Source organism: Callospermophilus lateralis, unplaced genomic scaffold, assembly GCF_048772815.1.
Source record: "Callospermophilus lateralis isolate mCalLat2 unplaced genomic scaffold, mCalLat2.hap1 Scaffold_286, whole genome shotgun sequence".
Classification (NCBI taxonomy): domain Eukaryota; kingdom Metazoa; phylum Chordata; class Mammalia; order Rodentia; family Sciuridae; genus Callospermophilus; species Callospermophilus lateralis.
The window spans coordinates 122,131-143,020 of record NW_027513546.1 but is presented as its reverse complement, the minus strand read 5'-3'; the positions used below and the strand labels follow the sequence as shown (position 1 = coordinate 143,020).

The following is a 20,890-nucleotide window of genomic DNA, read 5'->3' as shown; positions in this document are numbered from 1 at the left end:
CATATAAGTATTTAGTAAATGTTCCTTTTCTGTTTTGTGCTTGGAATCTGCACCAATAAGGCCGAGGTTGACCTTGGTGGAAATGGGGGTGCTGTAAACTTTTCTCCTGAGACATAGTCCACCCATAATTCAACCTGGCAAAAATCCTCTTGCTTATGGTGAAAATGTATAGAGAGAAAAATTGTGAAAGTGTACTATGGAAATAAACTAGTGGCTCCCATCAGAAAATTCAGGCTGTGCCCACCTGACCTGGGGGACTCATCTCGAGTATGTCAATACCTGTCTTAATGACACACAGAGAGGATATGTGTAATCGTATTCCTGCCTTGAATAAATGTGGACATTTATCTGGCTTTTAATCCCATCTTGAAAAATGGATTCAGCTCCACAAAATATGTAAGAGAAATGAGAAATGTATATCTAACTGAAGATACGGAGGAAAGTCAGGAGGGAGAATCCATAATGCATTCCATAGTGCAAAAACACAAAGCTACGTTCCATTAGATTTTTTTTTTATTCTGTTAGATCTCTCTCTCTCTCTTCCTTCTTTCTCTCCCTCCTTCCCATCTTCCTTCCATCCCTCCTCTACCTTGATCTCTTTTGCAGGGCCTCATACGTGCTAACCAAGTTCTTTGCCACCGAGCTACGTCCCCAGCTCTTGCCAGTATTTTTGGTCTTCCTCTCTTCTCTTGCCTCCAAGTCCTGTCTATTTTCCTGAGCAATTCAGCTCAGCATTTCTTGTTCTTTCCCAGAATATCCTGCTGGGATTATGTTCCTTCTAAGTGTTCATCCTTCAGATGTTCCTTTCTTAATTGTAGATGAGTGGTAAACTGTTCAATTTTTGTTTTACCAAAATATTATTTTTTCTTTTTTTTGTTAATTATGAAAAAGTCTTTAAGAAAAATTAATAGATCCCCAATTCAAAGAGAAACATTTCTCATTCTAGTTTTTTTTTTCATTTTAAATCTTGTAGGTTAAGTTCAAACTATTTTAAAGTTCGTTTTAGGAACAAAAACACAATGCTAATCCTGTAGGGATTGGTCAGACCTTGATTTAAAACTTTCTTTGTATTATGATTTCCTTTTGAGTGTATTTTAATAAGTGAATCTTGCTAAATTTTTAAACTGTGTGTGTGTGTGTGTGTGTGTGTGTGTGTGCGCGCGGGCGTGCGCTGAGGATTAAACCTAGGACTTACATGTGGATTTTTGTAGCACACCCTTGTGAACACTGGGCAGATATGCTCTTTTAGAAAACTCAAAGACACTCGATCCCTAGGGTTGGGGATATATCTCAGTGCTAGAGCATGGCCTCTCATGTGCTGCAAAATATCCACATTTTTTTGTGTGTGAGGATTACTGGGGATTGAACTCAGGGGCACTCGACCACTGAGTCACATCCCCAGCCCTATTTTGTATTTTTTATTTCGAGACGGGATCTCACTGAGTTGCTTAGAGTCTGGCTTTGAACTTGAGATCCTCCTGTCTCAGACTCCAGAGCCACTGGGATTATAGACCATGCCACCTTGCCCAGCTCAAAGATCCACATTTAACATACTTTAACTCAAATAACATCACTCTGAAGTATACTACCAAAATGTTACTCAAGAAAAGCAGAAGGAAATAGATTTTAGTTTATTCAATCTCACATACTAGAAGAAAAGTTTGCATGAGAAAGCACCAAAGAGGTATTTTTTTTTTAATTCCAGATATCACAGACTCTTGGTGCAAAATGGGTTCCACAGCTTCCTCTATTTATAAGTTGCTTTTCACTACTTGTTGGCTGCCTGTGAAAATTTGATTGAAATAACTCAAAGGTTCCTACAAAACTAGTCTTCTCCACCCATGCTGTTCTGACTGATGTAGCCAGCCCATAATAGCCCCTCACTACATGACTCCAATATGGTGGCCTAGGCCTCCGACACCTCTAACCCTCCATCATCTGGTTGCTGTAATCCCCACTGCTGGCCCCTGTTGTGGAATTTGGGAACAGTTCTATGTGTCTGTGTTGCACGATGGCCCTGTATCTTGACATAGCCTCCACAGCTTATTTGTAGTGGCAGATTGAACGTCTGCTTTGCCTATCATTGCTCCATCAGGGCTAGTCTCAGAATGGATGCTCACCATGTTGAGTGTAGTTGTAGATATTGTTCTCAGTTGCTTTGTAGGCCAGCTCCCCGACCCCGACTCCATATGGATACAGTGGCTAGTGGTGCTCTGAACATGAACTCACCATCTCCATGTCTACAGTTATACATGCCTGGAGATTAATTGAAGCCTCTCCCAAATGGTCAGTGGGGAAACTGTAGCCGCCACTGAGGCAGCTGAACTTCTCAAAACCTCCAGAGCCTGCCCAGTAGGCACCAGACCTCATCATCTCCAGCCCTGCCCACCTCACAATGCCATTGTAGTTCCAGGCTCTGCCTGGACAGTCATAGGGCCCTGGCCACTGCACCGACATAACTTTAGAGGCAGATCAGAGGATAAGTTAACTTCCTCCTGACTGCTTTTAAGCACTTCCATATACCTATGCCCTCATCTCTCCTGTGCTTCTCAGCTAACCTGTGAGGCAAACTGTACTAGGACTCCCCTGTAGTCTTGCCTTCAGGGTCCACAGGTAACATTGATCCTTTTTGGCTTGATTTCCAGTCCTTAGAAGAACTGAATAATTTCTTCCTTTGTGCATCCAAATGGGACTCCCTGAAGCTACATGAAGCTGTCATTGGTAGTGTCAGAGCTGGTGAGACCCCTATGCTTCAACACCCAATCCACCTCAGTTTCTGTGTGCCTGGAACATCTCAAAGAACCAGTGTCCTATGTTTTTGCTGTCTTTTCAGGGCCATTTTATTTTTTTAAACATCATCTTCTGATTCAAGTTCAACAAAAGCCTCACCACTCTGTCTGCCTTCTCTAGTGAAAACAGAATGGACCCCAGGACCCCAGTGTGAATTGTGCAGTCACACAGAATTGAGCAGTAATAGGACAGGCCACGGAGCTTGATCTCACCTCCTTTATGGACAATTGACAGGGCAGGTGTCACACAAGCTTGGGCACAGATTACTGTGGCTTATGGAACAATCACGGAACCTTCAGTGGAAGACTCTTATATTAGGTAAAAAATTGTCCTCTGAGGAAGGAAGGGCTGATTTTTAATTTTATCAAGCAGCATAGCTTGGGCCACAGAAGCCCAAATTCTCCATGATGCTCCAACATGCAGAGGGCTCTGGGAAAGTCCAGGTGCTTCTTCTTTTTGTTCTTTTTTTTTTTTAATTAATTTTTATTGTAGGTTGTTCAAACTTCTTTTTGTTCTTGACCTTCCTAAATAAGACATGATGCAGTCCTGCTTCCATGATGGAGCCAGAAGAATGCTATTTTCTTTTCTTTCTTTCTTCTTTGGTACTGGGGATTGAACAAAGGGACACTTAACCACTGAGCATCACCTCCAGGCCTTTTGATTTTTTGAGACAAAGTCTCATTAAGTTCCGGAGCCCTGACCTTGAACTTGTAATCCTCCTTCCTCAGCCTCCTGAGTTGCTGGAATTATAGGCATGCACCACTGCACCTGGCGTATTTTCTACCATTCTTGAGAGAATACTTCCGATGCCATTCTAGGTTGACACTTAATTTTCTCTCAGCCTTTGATGACACAATTCCACTGCCTTTTGGTTTCATAATTTCTGGTGGAAGTCTGCTTTCAAACTATTGTTATTTTGTGGTAGATATTTTGTGGTAGATGCTTTGTCTTTTCTCTTCCTACCCGCTGCCCCCCCCCCTTTTTTTTTTTTGGTTACTGGAGATTTAACCCAGGGGTACTCAACCATTAAGCCACATCCCCAGCCCTTTTTATTTTTATTTTTTTTTTATTTTGAGTTAAGATCTTGCTGAGTTGCTCAGGGCCTCACTAAGTTGCTGAGGTTGGCTTGAACTTATAACCTTCCTGCCTCAGTCTCTCAAGCTGCTTGAATTATAGGAATCTGCCACCATGCTCAACACTTTGTTTTTTCTTTCCTGTTGCTTTAACATTTTCTCTGGCTTTGGTGTTTCACATGATGTACCTAGTGTATATGATTATTTTTTTGAGGAATTGTTCTGCTTGGGATGCATAATTCCTGTCCCTGTGGATTTATGTCTTTCATTAGTTCTAGCATTTTCTTAGCTATTATAACTTCACACAGTCTCTCCTCCATTCTTTCTGTTCTCTAGTGTAGAACAGTGTTTGGATGTACATTAGAACTTCTCATTCTCTCCTTCCTTTCTCTTAACAGTTTTCTATTTTCTTATCTTTTTTGAGTTGCATTCTTTAGAACAACTTTCAGTTCACGGCTCCTTTCTTCTTTCATATTTATTTTGCAGTTTCACCTATTAGACTACCATCTTTGCATACACATATGTATATATGTATAGTTTAATGTAGCCAGATTGTTTAATTAAATGTAGCTTTCATTTTTATAAATTCTACTTCGTTCATTGTGAAATGTATTTGGTCTTTTATTGTCCCTTCTTTTTTGTGGTACTAAATATTGGACCCAGAAATGCTCTACCACTGAACTACACCTTTGACTCTTTCTTTTATTTTGAGACAGGATCTTGCTAAGTTGCCCACATTGGCATTGAACTTGAGATCTTCCTGTCTCAGCCTCCGGGATAGCTTGTATTACAGGTGTGTGTCACTACATCCAGCTGTTTGGTCATTTTTTATAATCCCCCTTTCCATGTTCATTCTTTTCTATCTCTTTCAACATTTTATACATATTTTATATATGTATGTATGTATGTATGTTTTAATTGTGATAAAATATACATAGCATAAAATTTACCATACTAACTAATTTTAAGTATACAATTCAGTGGCATTAAGCATATTCACATTGAACATAGTTATTTTATAATCTATATCTGGTAATTCTAATATTTGAAGTCCTCTGGGGTTAAATAATGCTTATTGTTTCTATTGAATCTCACTTGTGGTTGTTGGTAATCTATAGGTTTGGTAATTTCTTTCTGTTTTTTGAAACTTAGATTTAATTAAACTTAACCCTCTCTACCCCATCTACTGTAATTCATTTCTCTCCTTGTTTTTTTCCCCATTCCCCTCACAACCTCTTATATGTAGTTTTGTATAACAATGAGGGTCTCCTTCCATTTCCATGCAATTTCCCTTTTTCTGAATTACAGTAAATGGGGTAGAGAGAGAAGATGGGAGGGAAGGGGAGGGGGGATAGTAGAGGATAGGAAAGGTAGCAGAATACAACAGTTATTAATATGGCATTATGTAAAAATGTGGATGTGTAACCGATGTGATTCTGCAATCTGTATTTGGGATAAAAATGGGAGTTCACAACCCACTTGAATCTTATGTATGAAATATGATAAGTCAAGAGCTTTGTAATGTTTTGAACAACCAAAAAAAAAAAAAAAAAGAAAAGAGGTGGGAAGAAATCAGTAAAGATGATAAATATTATAAAAATTTGTATGTCAAATCTATGAAATGCCTTATGCAAAATGTATATTATAGTTATAATGCATTATATGATATCTTATCTATGTTATTTTTTAAAGTATTATAATTTGTTTAAAATTTCAGGATACACACAATTTATAATGGCAAGATATTTTTAGTGGTGGGGTAAAAATAGCTGAGATCAAATAAGTTGGTAATTAATCTACAAAATAAAGTAAATACATTTCCAAAAAAAAAAAAAAAAAAAAAACAATAAACTTAACCTGTAGCAATCTTTGTAGGACTTTGTAGGAGAGAATTGGCATTTTCCTTTGCCAGACATTAATTTTCTCTGTTTGGGGTGTTTAAGATTATCTGGACTGGGCACAGTGGTCTACGCCTTTAATCCCAGCAGCCAGGAAGCTGAGGCAGGAGGATAGCATGTTTAAAGCTAGACTCAGTAACTTAGCAAGACCCTGTTCCAAAATGAAAAAAATAAAAAGGTTTGGAGATGTCGCTCCAGAAAAATAAGAGTTGATGCTACTCAGGAAACAAATACTAATACCAGAATTCTAGAACAGTGTTGGCAAAATAGCGCTCAGGCCAAGCACCTGTCTTTAAAAATAAAGTTTTATTGACACATGACCATGCCTATTCATTATGCACGGTCATTCATGCCCATTTATTTACAAATGGTCTATGTCTGCTTTTGTGCTACAATGGTAGGTTTAAGAGCTTGCAATTGACCCCATATGGCCCACAAGCCTAAAATATTTATTGTATGAACCTTTAAGAAACCTTTCATGGTTATTCAGGGAAATACCATCTCTGGAGCCTGCACAAAGAGGAGGGGTAAACCTGAGACTTAAATAATGCTTTGCAGTGAAAGGGTGTCCCTCATGAAAGCAGGCACATAGTTAGCAACTCCTCAGGAGACTATTGTTATTGTTTGGATACAAGGTGTCCCCCTCAAAGCTCCTGTGTTGCTACAGGATTATTCAAAGGCAAAACAATTAGATTGTGAGAGCTGTAACCTAATCATTCCATCCTAGTTTGAATGGACTCTATAGTGGTAACTGTAGGCAGGTGGGGCATGACTGGAGGCCTGGGTCAAGGGAGTGTGCCCTGGAAAGGTTCATCTTCTCTATGGCCCCTTCTCCCCTCTCTCTCTGCTTCCTTGCTGCCATGTGAAGGAGTAGCTTCCCTCCTCCAAGCTCTCTGCCATGATGTTTTGCCTCACCTTGGGCCTAGAATAATGGAGTTGTGTATCTATGGATGGAGACTTCGGAAACCAAGAACCCACACATTCTTTTTTGCCTCTAGGTTTTTCTAGTTAGATGATACAAAAGCTGACTAAAACAACCATCTTTGTTGTTTTTATCATTATTACTACTAATATTTTCCACTGGAGCTATGGAAAATTGCCCTTTGGCTTGTTTTGCAAGTTGGATTTTTTTTTTCCTAGTCCACCCTTTCACTGCCAAGTGAGCTTCTTTGAAGGTTTAAGCATTATTTAAGTCTCAGGTCTACTCCTTCTCTTTGTGCAGGCTCCAAAGGCCGTAGTTCCCTAAACAATCATGAAAAGTTTCTTAAAGATTCATACAATAAATATTTTCGGCTTGTGGGCCATATGGGGTCAATTGCAACCTCTTAAACTTATCATTGTAGCACAAAAGCAGACATAGACCGTTTGTAAATAAATGGACATGAATGACAGTGCATAATGAATAGGGATGGCCATGTGCCAATAAAACTTTATTTATAAAAACAGGTGCTTGACCTGAGCGCTATTTTGCCAACACTGTTCTGGAATTCTGGTATTAGTGTTTCCTGAATAGCATCAACTCTTATTTTTCTGGGGGAGGAGGAAGGTACATGGTTAATTTTGTTTTGTTTTACTTTTTATATTTCTGGAAATTTTCTTTATTATCTTGAAAGTTAATAAACTCATTTGACACATTTAACATTTCAATTTATCCAACATCTCAGTGTTTTGCAATGGAAGGATTTAAAAAAAAATATCTTCTATCGTTCCTGTAGCAAAATCCCACAATTTCTCTTTCCTCTTTAGTTGATATATGAGCTCAACAAAAACTCATAAGTTAGCTAAATGATAGCCATCTGATTTTCCTTAAGCATCTCTTGAGTTCTTTAACATCTTGTCATAACAATTTATAGTTTCTTTTGCCTCTGAGAATTTATAGTCTCAAAATATCAAGATTTCCAATGATAAATGCTAAGATTCTGACTTCTTTTCTGTTATGTCAGAGGATGGAGTATAGACAGTCCCCACCTGACTTAATGATGATTAGACTTATGAGCTTTCAACTTTATAATGGTGTGAAAGCATACCTGAGCAATTATTCAGTTTTTCCACTTTCAGTACAGTATTCAAAAAACTACATGAGATAGTCAAAACCTTTTGAAATTGTGGGGAAAATAAGAATTTTATAAGATACTCATTTTTCAAATATGACATAAACTGAAATGTGGCATGGCTTAGAGGAGATGATGTAATTTAAGGAAAGGGAATGCATTTGATTTTGGTGCATAGAATATCCTCCTTTAGACAACAGAGGTTTAATGACACATGGTCCAGTTGCTATATTGAGATTTTTTTTAAAAACAGCTTTATTGAGATAACATTAACATATGAAAATTCTATATATTTAAGATGCACAACTTGATGTTATGATATATGTATACATTTTGAAATGATCACCATGATGAAGCTAATTAGCATAACCATTACCTCTAATTGTTACTGTGTGTGTGTGTGTGTGTGTGTGTGTGTGTGTGTGTGAGAGAGAGAGAGAGAGAGAGAGAGAGAGAGAGAGAGAGAGAAAAGGTGTGTGGGGGAGAGAGATATGATGGTCTTTTCAGTGAGAACAATCAGTGCTATAGTGTGTAGTATTTATGCAGCATCAGTAGTATTGTAAACATGTTTTCCAAGTTTAAAGTTTTAGGGTCAACCTACATTGACACAGCAAGGAAGTCCCAGCTATCATTAAGGAAAATGGTGAATCTTACAAATCTGGGAGTTTCAGAGGTCTGCACACAGCTGCCTGTGGCTGGGAGGACAAAACCCTCCAGGAGTAATCTTGTCTCTAAATTAGTAGTAGTATGAGGGGTGAGAGTTTGAGGGAGAATTTATGTTTTAAAAGTTTTGGTATGTTCTAAAACTTTTAAAACTCTCTGGATTTTTTTTTTTTTTATACCAGGGAGTTGAATCTCAGGGGCACTCAACCTCTGAGCCATATCTCTGGCCCTATTTTGTATTTTATTTAGAGACAGGGTCTCACTGAGTTGCTTAGCACCTTGCTTTTACTGAGGCTGGCTTTGAACTTGTGATCCTCCTGTCTCAGCCTCTCTAGCTGCTGGGATTACAGGCATGCACCACTGCACCCGGCCTCTGGATCATTTTTATAACCTTGCTTTAGAAAGAGTTATCCTGTAGTTCTTTTATTTCACAATATTTATGGAACATTTCCTACATTCCATTTGTCAGGCACTGAGGAAGAGAACAAGAGAAAAATATCCTTGTCCCCATGTGGCTTATATTTCACTAGGGGAGAATGTGCCTTTCTACAAATGTCTTTAGCAATCAGGGAAATGCAAATCAAAACCATCCTGAGATTTCATCTCACTGCAGTCAGAATGACCAGTCATCAAGAATATAAATAATAATAACTGTTGGTGAGGTTGTGGGGAAAAAGGTATGCCCATACATTGTTGGTGGGATGGCAAATTAGTGTAACCACTCTGAAAGCAATATGAAGATTCTTTAAAAAACTACGATTGGAACCACCATATAACCCAGCTATCCCACTCTTTGGTGTTTATCCAAAAGAACTAAAATCAGCATGTTATAGTGATTTGTGCATACCAGTGTTTATAACAGCACAATTCACAATAGCCGAATTATGGAACCTAGGTGTCCCTCAAAAGATGAATGGAAGCCAGACACAATGGGGCACACCTGTAATTCCAGTGGCTCTGGAGACTGAGACAGGAGGATCATGAGTTCAAAGCCATCCTCAGCAAAGGCGAGGCAGCGAGGAGCTAAGCAGTTCAATGAGACCCTGTCTCTAAATAAAACACAGAATAGGTCTGGGGATGTGGCTCAGTGGCTGGGTACCCCTGAGTTCAATCTCCGGTACCCCCCCAAAAAAGAGATGAATGGATAAATAAAATGTTGTATACATATACAATAGTGTTTTACTCAGTCATGAGAAGAGAAATTATGCATTTGCTGGTAAATGGATGGAACTGGAGGACATCATGCTAGGTGAAATAAGTCAGACTCAGAAAGTCAAGAGTTGAAGGTTTTCTCTCCTGTGTGAAAACTAGAGAGAAATAAGGAATGAACAAAAAAAGGGAGGGGGGAACCTAATGAAAATAGAATGTATAACTGTGTATAATTTAGAGGAAGAAAGGAGGGATGGGGAAGGGGAGGAACTACAAAATGAAATTGACTAAATTATGCTATGTCAATGTATGAATATATCACAGTGAATTCTATTTTTATATATAATTATTGAACATAAATTAAAATGAATTAATAAAATGTTTTAGAAAAATAATAAATGAATAAATTAGAAAAAATAAATTAATAGAAGGAAAACCAATACAGTAAAGGAAGAGGATTGGGAGAAGGTAGAGGGGAGGTAAAAGGGTAGTACTGAGGATTGAAATGGAGCAAAGTATGTTATGTGTACTAATGAATATGTCAAAATGAACTCCAAAGTGGTGTAAAACTCTAATGTACTAGTAAAAGCATAAATAAAATAATTTATCTTTTGGAAAATCCTTAAAAAAAAAACCCTCCAAATTTGCCAAAATTTCTTAATAAAAATTATATTGAAAAAAAAGGGAAAGGAATTGGGATATCATTGATATCTCCATCACGTTTAGCAACAGTAGGTTCTAAGGCCCTGTATACTTTGGTGATTCCTTATTCTCTATCTTCAATCCAGATCTTATTCCACAGGGTCAGTTCTGCATGTAGGGGTGTCTAATGAACATCGCAAACCCCATCTTCCTCCAGTATCCTGCAGCTCCATCAAAACACACTCCTTCCATTTTCCATCTCCCTTCTCTTCTCCCATCCTCCCACCATCTAGAAGCAATCACTGGAAGCTCAGGCTTGCTGACTGTACCTCCTGTGTAGCTAGAGCTCAACTTCCTGTCTAGGTATGGTACCCACCACTCCTCAGTCACCATCTCTCACTTGGATTATTGCAACATGCTTTTCAATGCTCTCCAATCCATCCTCCTACATGGCAGTCAGAGCCTTGTCTCAAACAGAAACTATCACCTCATTGATCTGCCTAAAGACATTCAAGAGTGTCTTAGACTGTTCTGTGCTAACGGAGGAATAATTTATGATGAACACAAATTTGTTGGCTTGTGGTTCTGGAGGCTGGGAAATCCCAGATCAAGTCTGGCAGCAGATGGGACATTTTGGAAGGCAGGAGGTCAAGAGCACAAGAGAATGAACCTACTCCCACAGCCCTTTTTATAACGGCACTAGTCTACTCATGAGGGCTCATGGCCATTCTCGGTTCTGGGGTCCTACCTTCTTCATTGAAATCTTGATACTATTCCTTCCTTGGGCACGTTATTTAACTTCTTGTAAGCTCAGTGAGCACCTGTGACATGGGGATCATGGTGAACTTCACTTCTTGTGGGTTGTTGGAGACTTGTATTTTGCCCTGTAGCACCTGGTACTCGTCTCTCACCATCTGGTCTCAATGAGGTTCTCTGAATGGCTTCCCCATGCCCTCTGCTTGTTGCTGCCCTGCTCTATCTTGATGACACACACCCACTTTGTCATCCTGGTAGATTGTCTGTGAGAGCATGAGCTCCACCATTGTGGAGACCACTGCCCTGTTTTCTACAACATTCCCAGTGTTCTCTACAGTGCTTGGCAATGGGAGGGCTCAGTAAAAAAATGAGGAACACCTGAGACAGATGCAGAAGTCAGTTAGTCTGGCTTGATCTTGGGAAGAACACTCTGACCTTGAGGTCTCAGGGACCCTGGACCCTGAAACACCCAAGCAAGACAGCTCCACCTCTGGCAATGCACCAGTCATTGTATAATTTAGAAGATCTTTAGTAAGTGTATTCCTTCATCTACCCTTAAGAATGCTGGTTTCTCCACCGCATGACCCAGCTATACCATTGAAGAATTTAGGGTAATTTTGGGGTAGCATTAGAATTTACCTTGAAGAATTTGAGTCATCTTACCATAGTGATATATGCATACCGATATTTATGGCAGCACAATTCACAATAACTATACTATAGAAACAGCCTAGGTGTCCACCAGTGGATGAATGGGTAAAGAAAATGTAGTATATACATACAACAGAGTTTTATTCAGTCATAAAGAAAAATGAAATTATGCCACTTGTAGGAAAATGGATGGAGCTAGCGACCATCATTAAGTGAAAAAGTCAAACTCAGAAGGCATGTTTTCTCCCATGCAGAAGCTAGAGAGAAAAAAAGGAAAACAAAGGTAGGGGTGGATCTCCTAAAAACTTAAAGGAAGATCAGTAGAGGAAAAGGACCAAGGAGTGGGAGGCAGAGAAGGAAGGGAAAATGCTGGGGAGTGATATTGACCAAACTATATTGTTACATTGTGTGCATGTACGAATATGTAATAATAAATGCCATCAATATGTACAACTATAATGCACCAACAAAAAATGTGGGAAAAATGCTGGTTTCTCAGCCATATTTCTAACTTAAATAACATTAGAAGACATGTCTACACATCTGAATGGTACCAGATAACCTGTAGGGGGATTTAGGGCTACATTTGTGGAGTGCCATGTAGTCCTGGGTAGGCAGTGTCTCTGCTGGGAAATTGCCTTATTTTATGGGGAAGTGTTTTTTATTCACCGATGCCCCCATGTAAACCTGCCACAGGACCAGCCCTCCTCCTGCAGGGAGGAGCTCTCAGCTGAGACGGGTGGACCCCTCTCATGGTGTGACAGGAGCTCAGGCAGTGATTTGGCTCCTTTAAGAGTGGGGACAGGCTGCTAGAGTTCCAAGGCTCCCACTGCTCACAGCCAGCAGCAGAGCCCAGCTGTCTGCAGCCCCGAGGGGACTTCACTGTGTTTACACGGATGGTCATATGGTAACCTCTTCCAGCTCACGGGCAGGCTGCACAGTTACCTCATCTGCAGTCCAATGACTTCATCCACGTAAAATGTAGCATGTGGGAACTGGGAGCAGAGCAGGGCCAGCCTCTCATTGGAGTCCAGGAGAAGCTGTCCTCCATGTGGGCTCAGGGAATCAGCCCTAGAGCTGTCCACTTAGTAATTATTTCCAGCCCAGAGCTGACTCAGAGCCAAGTGGATGTGTTCTCCTGGGAGGGGAGCTGGGAGGCGCCTGTGCAGACATGTGTACCCACACCTGGAACTTGCTTATCGCAGGTGATTCCTCCTCCCCCACCCCAGTTGGGCCACACTGGGTAAAGCGGCTGTTGCCTCAGATTCTTAGGCAGGAACCTCCAAAATGTTGTTGCACAAACAGGATGCAAAGCACAAGGAGAGAGAAAAAGGCACATGGTGTTCTAACTTGGGGGCGGAAGCATCACTAGATATATATATATTTTTATTGTTTATCACTACCTTTGAATTATATTTGTTCTCCCCCTCCAAAAAAATATTGCATGTGATGACTAGGAATATAAAATAAATTACCTTTGCCATAGGCTGCTGGGTTTATTAGCCCCTTTCAAGCTCTTCACCATGTAAAGGACAGGTTGACCTACAGTTGTCTCCTCCTTCCAGCAGGCTCCTTCTCTCTCTGTAACAGGAGCTCTGCTATTTGTGCATTTAATAGCTTAACCCTTTGAGTCAATCCAAGGCTCTATATTCTTTCTGGGATTTCTTTTGGGAGAGCATTACAATTTTTTTTTCCAGCTTTATTGAGATACAACGGACATTTAAAAAATATATATATTTATCGTGGACAACAGCATGTTTCAATGTATGTATACATTGTGAAATGATTAGCACAATCAAGCTGATTATCCTACCCATCTTTCACATACTTGTCACTGTGTGTGTGTGTTTGTGTGTGTGTGTGTGGGGGGGTAAGAACATGTAAGATCTACACTCTTAGCCATTATCATGTATAATATACATTATTATTAACTATAGTTACAATGCTGTACAATAGATCTCCAGAACTTATTCATCCTGTCTCACTGAGCCTTCATCCTCTTTGACCAGACATCTTGTATGTATGTGTGTGTGTATAAAGATATATATATATATATATATATATATATATATATATATATATATATACACACACACACACACACACACACACACACACACAGATGGAAAAACAAGCCCAGGAAATAAAATGGAAAGAACAACACAAAAGTTAAATAGCCCTAGAGGTCAAGAATTTATTTGGATAAGCTTTGCACAGCAAAAAAGACTCTTGAAGGGGAGACTGCTCATCTTAAAGAGCAAATGTTAATAAACTTACCATCATCCCCCTGATTACATGAAGCTCAATTAGCAATACAGGACCCGTTGCCCTTGTTCTTTAAATGCAGGACAAAACCAGTTATTAGTGTGGTATCTAAGTCTTGTGGGGGTGGGAGGCAAAGTCATGGCTATAATGAGCAAAAAAGCAGGGGTCATTATTTTGATGGTGTGTTTGCTGTTGACTCCTGGTTGTGCACTTGACATATTCTTTCTTATTAGCAAGCTTGGAACAGCGGTGGAGAGTGTTCAAATGATTTTCCCCAAAAATCTGAGCTTTAGGACAGTTCTCCTACATGTAGATGAATACCTCTCTAAGCAAATTGCCTCCCAGCCTGTCCAAAATCACCTCTGCTGCTGGCAAATGGTTTTTCAGAGTAAGGTAAGCACTGCAGAGAACCCGAGGCTGTATATTTAAACAATTACAGGCCTGTGTGTATTTCAGCCTCCTGCTGCATGGTCCGGAGCAAGATGGTGTAATATGTGCATTTTACATATCAATAGCAGAGGAGGCTGTTTCCAGATGGCTGTACCTATTTCAAAGCCACCTTTTTATTCAGAAGGAAGACTGTGTGACCTCCCTCCAAGTAAATGTGTTTTGTAAGCCCTGGGAATGAATGCTTAAAAAATGGTCCTGGGCTATATTTCATGTCCAGTCCAACGTGTTGTGTGTGCACAGCTGTTCGGGGCTGGCATGTGGTAGCATATTAAAAGGAAGATTACCATTTCCAATTTTTTCCCCTTCTGAAAGCTTGATATGCATATATGAAACTTGTGGAAAAAAAATAGGCATAATGAGACAGGGAAGCTGGGTCTCAAGGCACTAGTCGGTGCACATCTGGAGTTTGTAGCATTCTAGAGATAGTTACTTATTCCCAGGAGCCGCAGCCGGAGTGGGAATGGTAGCCCGGTATCCATGGTGAGCTTCCCTATCTCACCATGCCAGGTGTGCGTGTGTGTTATTTCTTGGAAAGGCTGTCCTCTGAGGGGATGGGGAGGGGAGAGGACAAGAGAGGAGAGAAGGGAAAAAACAGAAGGGAGGTAATTAGGCACCACCTTGCCCAGCAGAGCCAGCTCAGGCGTCTGAAATCGAGGATGGGTATTGGAAGGGCGCTGGTGGAGTCAGATGATGCATTCAGAGTCTTCTTGCCGCCTGCCAACTCCAGGCTTGTTTCTATGGGTACGAGGCCAGGGAAGAGAAACCCTGGGGTCAGAAAAGGCGCACAGATAACAATACCAAGCAGGATGGGCCTTGCTCCTTGCCTTTTGTGCAGTTTCATTTTAATCTTGAACTGGCAACCTGAATGCATGCTGGTCCCTCCACACTGTCCCTCTCCCCCAGTTAGGAAATTGGAAATGTTTCAAATCTTGTAAGCTGTTATTTAGAGAAAGGCTTCATGGAATATTGCTTTCATTGCATAATTGGCCCATCTTTCTATTCCCATTTAGCGGACAGAGAAAGTGAGGAGTTGGAAACTGTATGGACCCGCCTTATAATAAGAGGGAAATGGCACAACTGGGAAGTTTTCCCAAGAAAAGAATTTGTTATAAATTTCATAGATCCAGGACATGCGTGATTTTCTTTCTTTCTTTCTTTTCTTCCCCCCCCCCCAAGCTTCAAGATTGTGAAGTTCCAGATGCTCTCTGTAAAAAACAATGCCCCACAGGGAGGGGAAGTGTGAGGTCCGGCTTGAGGCCACCCTTATAGAGGGCTATAAACAGCAGCTGCTTCTATTGTGCGTGCCAAGTGCTGCCTATTAGGGTAGGTCTCCGAACTCCTTGTTTCTTTCTCTTCAACCAGATGTGACCAAGCGGGAGTTTGTCAATTCAGAGGTGGACCCCAGATGGTGGGAACCAGGAAGCGGAGGGGGCACAGGGGGCTCTGGGGAGGCCCTCGCCTCTTTCTGCGGTGCTTTGGCTTCCATCTCTGCGTCTCATCTGCATTCCCTCCGCTCCCAGTTCTCTATAGCGGAGGCTGAGAGGAAAAGGGGACCCGAGTGTGTGATCTGCAAGCTCAAATGTGGGCATGTGGCGGGTGCATGACACACTGGAGGGGAAAGGTGACAGCGAAAGAGCACTCGGAGGAACCCCATTTAAATACCCCCAAAGGGAGGGCATGAAGAGGGTAAATAATGCTGCTTAGACCAAGCAGGACTGGAGGGTGAAACAAGAAAATGCGGGCTGGAAGAGACACAGATGTTTCTCTCAGCTCACCTGCCAAGGGCTCATCAGTTCTTGGGTTAGCAGGGCATAAACTGTCATTCTCAACCTCAGAATCATGCAAATCTAGTTACTTGTGCACACGCGTATTTACCCATTTGCCATTTAAGAAACCGAGTTCAGCATTCTTAAACCCTTATTTTTCTTATCCTTTTTGGTTCTTCTCGCGTGATAGAGGACCTTGGAGACAAGACTGAAAACAGCTGTCCGCCCAAGTTCCCTAGCTAGCAAGCACAGAGGGGGAGATGGGGAAGGAACATCTTTCACAGAACCCTCGACAGTCTCTGCATGCAAGTAACACGGCCCAGGCAAGTGGTCCTCAAAGTAACGGCCTCTGTTGTTTTGCCCTTTCCTTTTCATGGAGATGATGAGAATCGTCGAAAAGTTTATCTTCTGAAGTGCTCAACTGTATTGCCAGAGCTGTTTCTGTCACAGCGATTTCCCAATTATACAAGCAAATTCTCCAACACAGCTCGTAGAAGTAATGGGTGGAGTGATACAGAGAACAATTCAAAAGTATAGTATGGCCGAATTAAAGATCTGAATAGGTCATGGCACATCATTCCTATAGATGCCAGAGAAACTCTTGCATAGGTGTATATGGAAACAAATGTATAAAGATGTTTCAGTTGGAGTTGGAGGCAGCATAAGTACTCAAAATTTGGGGAATGGATAAAATGTGGCACGAGTTTATGGTGGAATATCCATGCAGCAGTTGTCATCATGAAGAACCACAGTTCTTTTTTAAAAAATTAATTTAATTTTTTAGTTGTAGTTAGACACAATACCTTTCTTTCACTTATTTATTTTTATGTGGTGGTAAGGATCGAACTCAGGGTCTCACATGGGCGAGGTGAGCTCTCTACCACTGAGCCTCAACCCCAGCCTTGAACCACAGTTTCTTTAGAAAGAAATGAAAATGCAGGCAGCAGAAGAATACAATCTATAGAATGATACCTGTTAATCAGCTTTACATTACTGTAACAACTTCCTGCGATGAATCAATTTAAAAAAGAGGAAAGTTTCATTTTGGCTCACAATATTAGAGGTTTCAGTCCATGGTTGCTGTAAGCTTATGGGGAGGCAAAATATCATGGCAGAAGCATGTGACAAGGATACTGCTCACCTCACGTAGGGAAGCATAAGGTAGGCAGGGGCTGGGGTACAAATATCCCCTTTAATGGCATGTCTCCAATGATCTAACTTCCTTCTACTAGGCCCTACTTTTTAAAGACTGGGACATTCAAGATACAAGCAATAGCAATACCACTTTAATAATGTTAAGGAATGTATATTAATATAAACAATACTGTATTTTTATATCTCCAAGGGCAAATTCCTAATATGTTAGATGAGTGTCTATTGGGTGGGGAGAAAGGAAGGAGACAAGACCCTGGGTATCAAGAATAAAGGGAGCCAGGCATGGTGATGCACGCCTGTAATCCTAGTGATTTGGGAAGCTGAGGCAGGAGGATTGCGAGTTCAAAGCCAGGCTCAGCAAAAGTGAGGCACTAAGCAAATCAGTGAAATCCTGTTTCTAAAGAAAATGCAAAATAGTCTGGAGATGTGGCTCAGTGGCTTAGTGCCCTTGAGTTCAATCCCAGTACAAAAAAAAAAGAAAAGAAGAAAGGGGAAAAATTAAATAAAGAAGAGAGTGGTATGGTTTGAACTGACCAATGATGATAATTAATGTGCCATAGAGTGAAGAAGCCATTAACTCAGTTTTGCACTTAAATTCGTAAGTATAAAATTTTCCTTTTTCTGTCTCTCCCCTATCTACCTGCCTAAAAAATAGCAGGGTTTCTGTGGTAAGAAGTACTAAAGAAATGCACAATTCATATATAATATTATCATCAACAATCAGTCATCAAATACTCTTTAGACCTATACTGTGGGTTTAGTCCTGCACTAGATATGACAGAAGCATATGAGAGCATATGGTATTGTCCTTGGCCTTATCATGCAGATTGGAAATTTTATGTGAAAAATAACCTGCAATTCAAAACAGCTTTTAATTAAGGCCCAAACTGTGGAAGATATACCACATGAGCTGCATGAGGTTTGAAAAGAAAAAAAAAAAAAAAGATGGTAAGGAAAACAGTGGTTTGAGAAATTTTCCTAGAGAAAGACGCTCTACATTGGCCCTTACAGGAGATGGGGGTTGCTTTGGTGGAGGGATAGAGAACTGAAGCCTGGGAGCAGCTGTATTCAGGGACAGATCCCACAGAAAATGCAAGTTTGAGGTGTGAGTTGGGGTGTAGTATCCACTTACCTTCTGGTAGCGTTCAGCTCTGGGGACTGTGCCTTGTCCCCAGGGTTCTGCAGGAGGTCATTGGCAAAACCTCGTTCAGGCTTTCCTGCACCCTGTTCAGCATGTGGGTGCTTGAGAGTGGGATTTGGGATTTGGTCATGAGAACCTATTGGTCACCACAGGCATCCCTGTAACTTTATTTGCCCTTTCAGACTTGGGCTGTCTCCCAACATTGCTCCATTGCTCCTTCTGTGAGAAAAAGGGAAGGGGTCACGTCTCAAGGCAACAGGCCTACATTAGCAACGTTGCATAGACAGTTCTCTGCATGCCACAGACAGATCTTCCAGTGATCATTTAAAAAAGCTTTTTAAAAGTCAAAATCATACTTGTGGGAATTTAAAGAGTTGACTCACTATGGTTTCTTAAGGAAACCAGAAGTCCCAGTCCCCTCCCTCCCATTTCTCCCTGCTCAGACACAGTCACTTGAAGCTGTGTGGATAGATTCCTTTTGCATTTACATCTATATTTCTGCCTAATGGGTGTGATATTGCTGCCTTTTGATTTTTTCGTTTTAGGCACTATCTATGGACCTCATATTGTATAAGCAAAAGGTCAGTTAGCTTTCTTTTCATTTCCTCCCTTAGCCACGAACATTTCCTATCCCCCGTTTCCCCAGGTACTTTGGTTGGATCAATATTCAGAGTATGTTATTCAAAACTGAGCCTTTCAGCAACTATGATTATTTTTTTCTTTTCCGGGTAACTTTTTGATCTTTGGATCTGGTGGCTATATCTACCAGCAGTGTGGAAATATAACTAATGCAATTATAGGATTAATTCTTTATATCATTCGATTTTAATTGTTTTTACATCTAAACTTAAAAATGGACAGTTTTTGAGAACTTTTGAGTATGTTTGGCATACCTTGGGTATGTAAATCGCTTTTCATTTTCTAATTTAATGAAAACTCAATATAGCTGAAATAAGTATTCTAAGAAATTTTAGTGTGCAAATTGTGATGGGTGGCAAATGCAAAAAACACATTGGATCTGAAAGATTTAGTTTAAAAAAGAACATAAAATATCTAAGTACTAATATTTATGTTGATTTTATGTTGAAATCATATTTTGGGTATATTAAGTATGATGTACTATTAACCCAGTAAGTTCCTTTTTTTTTTTTTTTTTTTTTTGTGGTTCTGAGGATTGAACCCATGGCCTTGTGCATGTGAGGCAAGCACTCTACCAAGTGAGCTATATCCCCAGCCCCCTAATTTAATTCTGCAAATATTTCAACAAAATTGACATAGGTGCATTAAAATAGATTGGAAAACTTAATCCAGAGCTTATATATTATTAAAATAATTAGTATTATTAGAATTATATTCTTTTATCATATCATATCTTTATTACATGCTATATAATTATATATTATCTATTAAATTTGAGTTTTCAATTGGGCATTGTGGTGCACACCTGTAATCCCAGTGGCTCAAGAGGGTAAGGAGGAGGATCCTGAATTCAAAGCCAGGCTCAGCAAAAATCAAGGCACTAAACAACTCAGTGAGACTCTTTCTCTAAATAAAATACAAAAAATAGGGCTGGGGATGTGGCTCAGTGGTCGAGTACCCCTGAACTGAATCTCTAGTAACCACTTCCAACACCCCACCCCCCCAAAAAAAAACAAAAAAAAAACAAATTGAGTTTTTATAGGTGTTTCACATCTGGAGTGATGGGAAAATATAAATGAAAATGAATTTCAGCTGGCTTTTTAAAACATGATTATAAACTGTTGAAAATGGCACATTTCTATTGGATATGGCTGTGTGGTATTACATTTCATTTATTTGTTTGGTTTTTCTGTGAATTTATCGACCTCCAATCCTACAGCAGTGCTCTGAGTTTCCTCTTGGGATGGGCATTCCCACCAGCATTCTGTATCCTGTGTCCTCTGATGAACTCTCATCTGGACTGGCAGCTGTCATCCTGAGGCTCCCCTTCACTAATATCCTGGGAATACTTACATTGTTCAATTGTGTTCGTGCCTGTTTACCGAATCTTATGACTTTTCCCTTTTTGTTTAATGAAACACCCTTTCCAGTAGTTTCCTAAGAAAAGTGTGTGGGAGGTAATTTTTTTGCAACCTCTTACATTTGAAAATTCTCTATACACCCTTGATGTAGTTTGTCTGGGTAGGTGAGTCCTGTATGGAAATAATTTCTCAGAAATTGGAAGCCACTGTGCCATTGTCTTCCAACTTGTTGTGTTGCTGTTGAAGCTCTAAGTCGTTTGATTTGTTATTCTTTGTATGCACCATTTCTCTTGCAGGTATTGCTCTCTGTCTTCTTGTAGAATCACCTTTTTTTTTTTTTTTCACCAGCGCAGCAAACTTTCATGATGATGTGTCTTGGTGTGAGTCACACACTTCAATTTCGGGAAATTTCCTTGACTTACTTCATTGGTGATTTCCTA

At 40.2% G+C, this 20,890-nt stretch overlaps 1 pseudogene; it reads right to left on the bottom strand.

Annotated features, from left to right (window-relative positions):
• Positions 1-1,923: 1,923 nt before the first annotated feature.
• Positions 1,924-20,890, bottom strand: part of LOC143388137 (heterogeneous nuclear ribonucleoprotein F-like) — a 58,572-nt pseudogene continuing 39,605 nt past the window's right edge.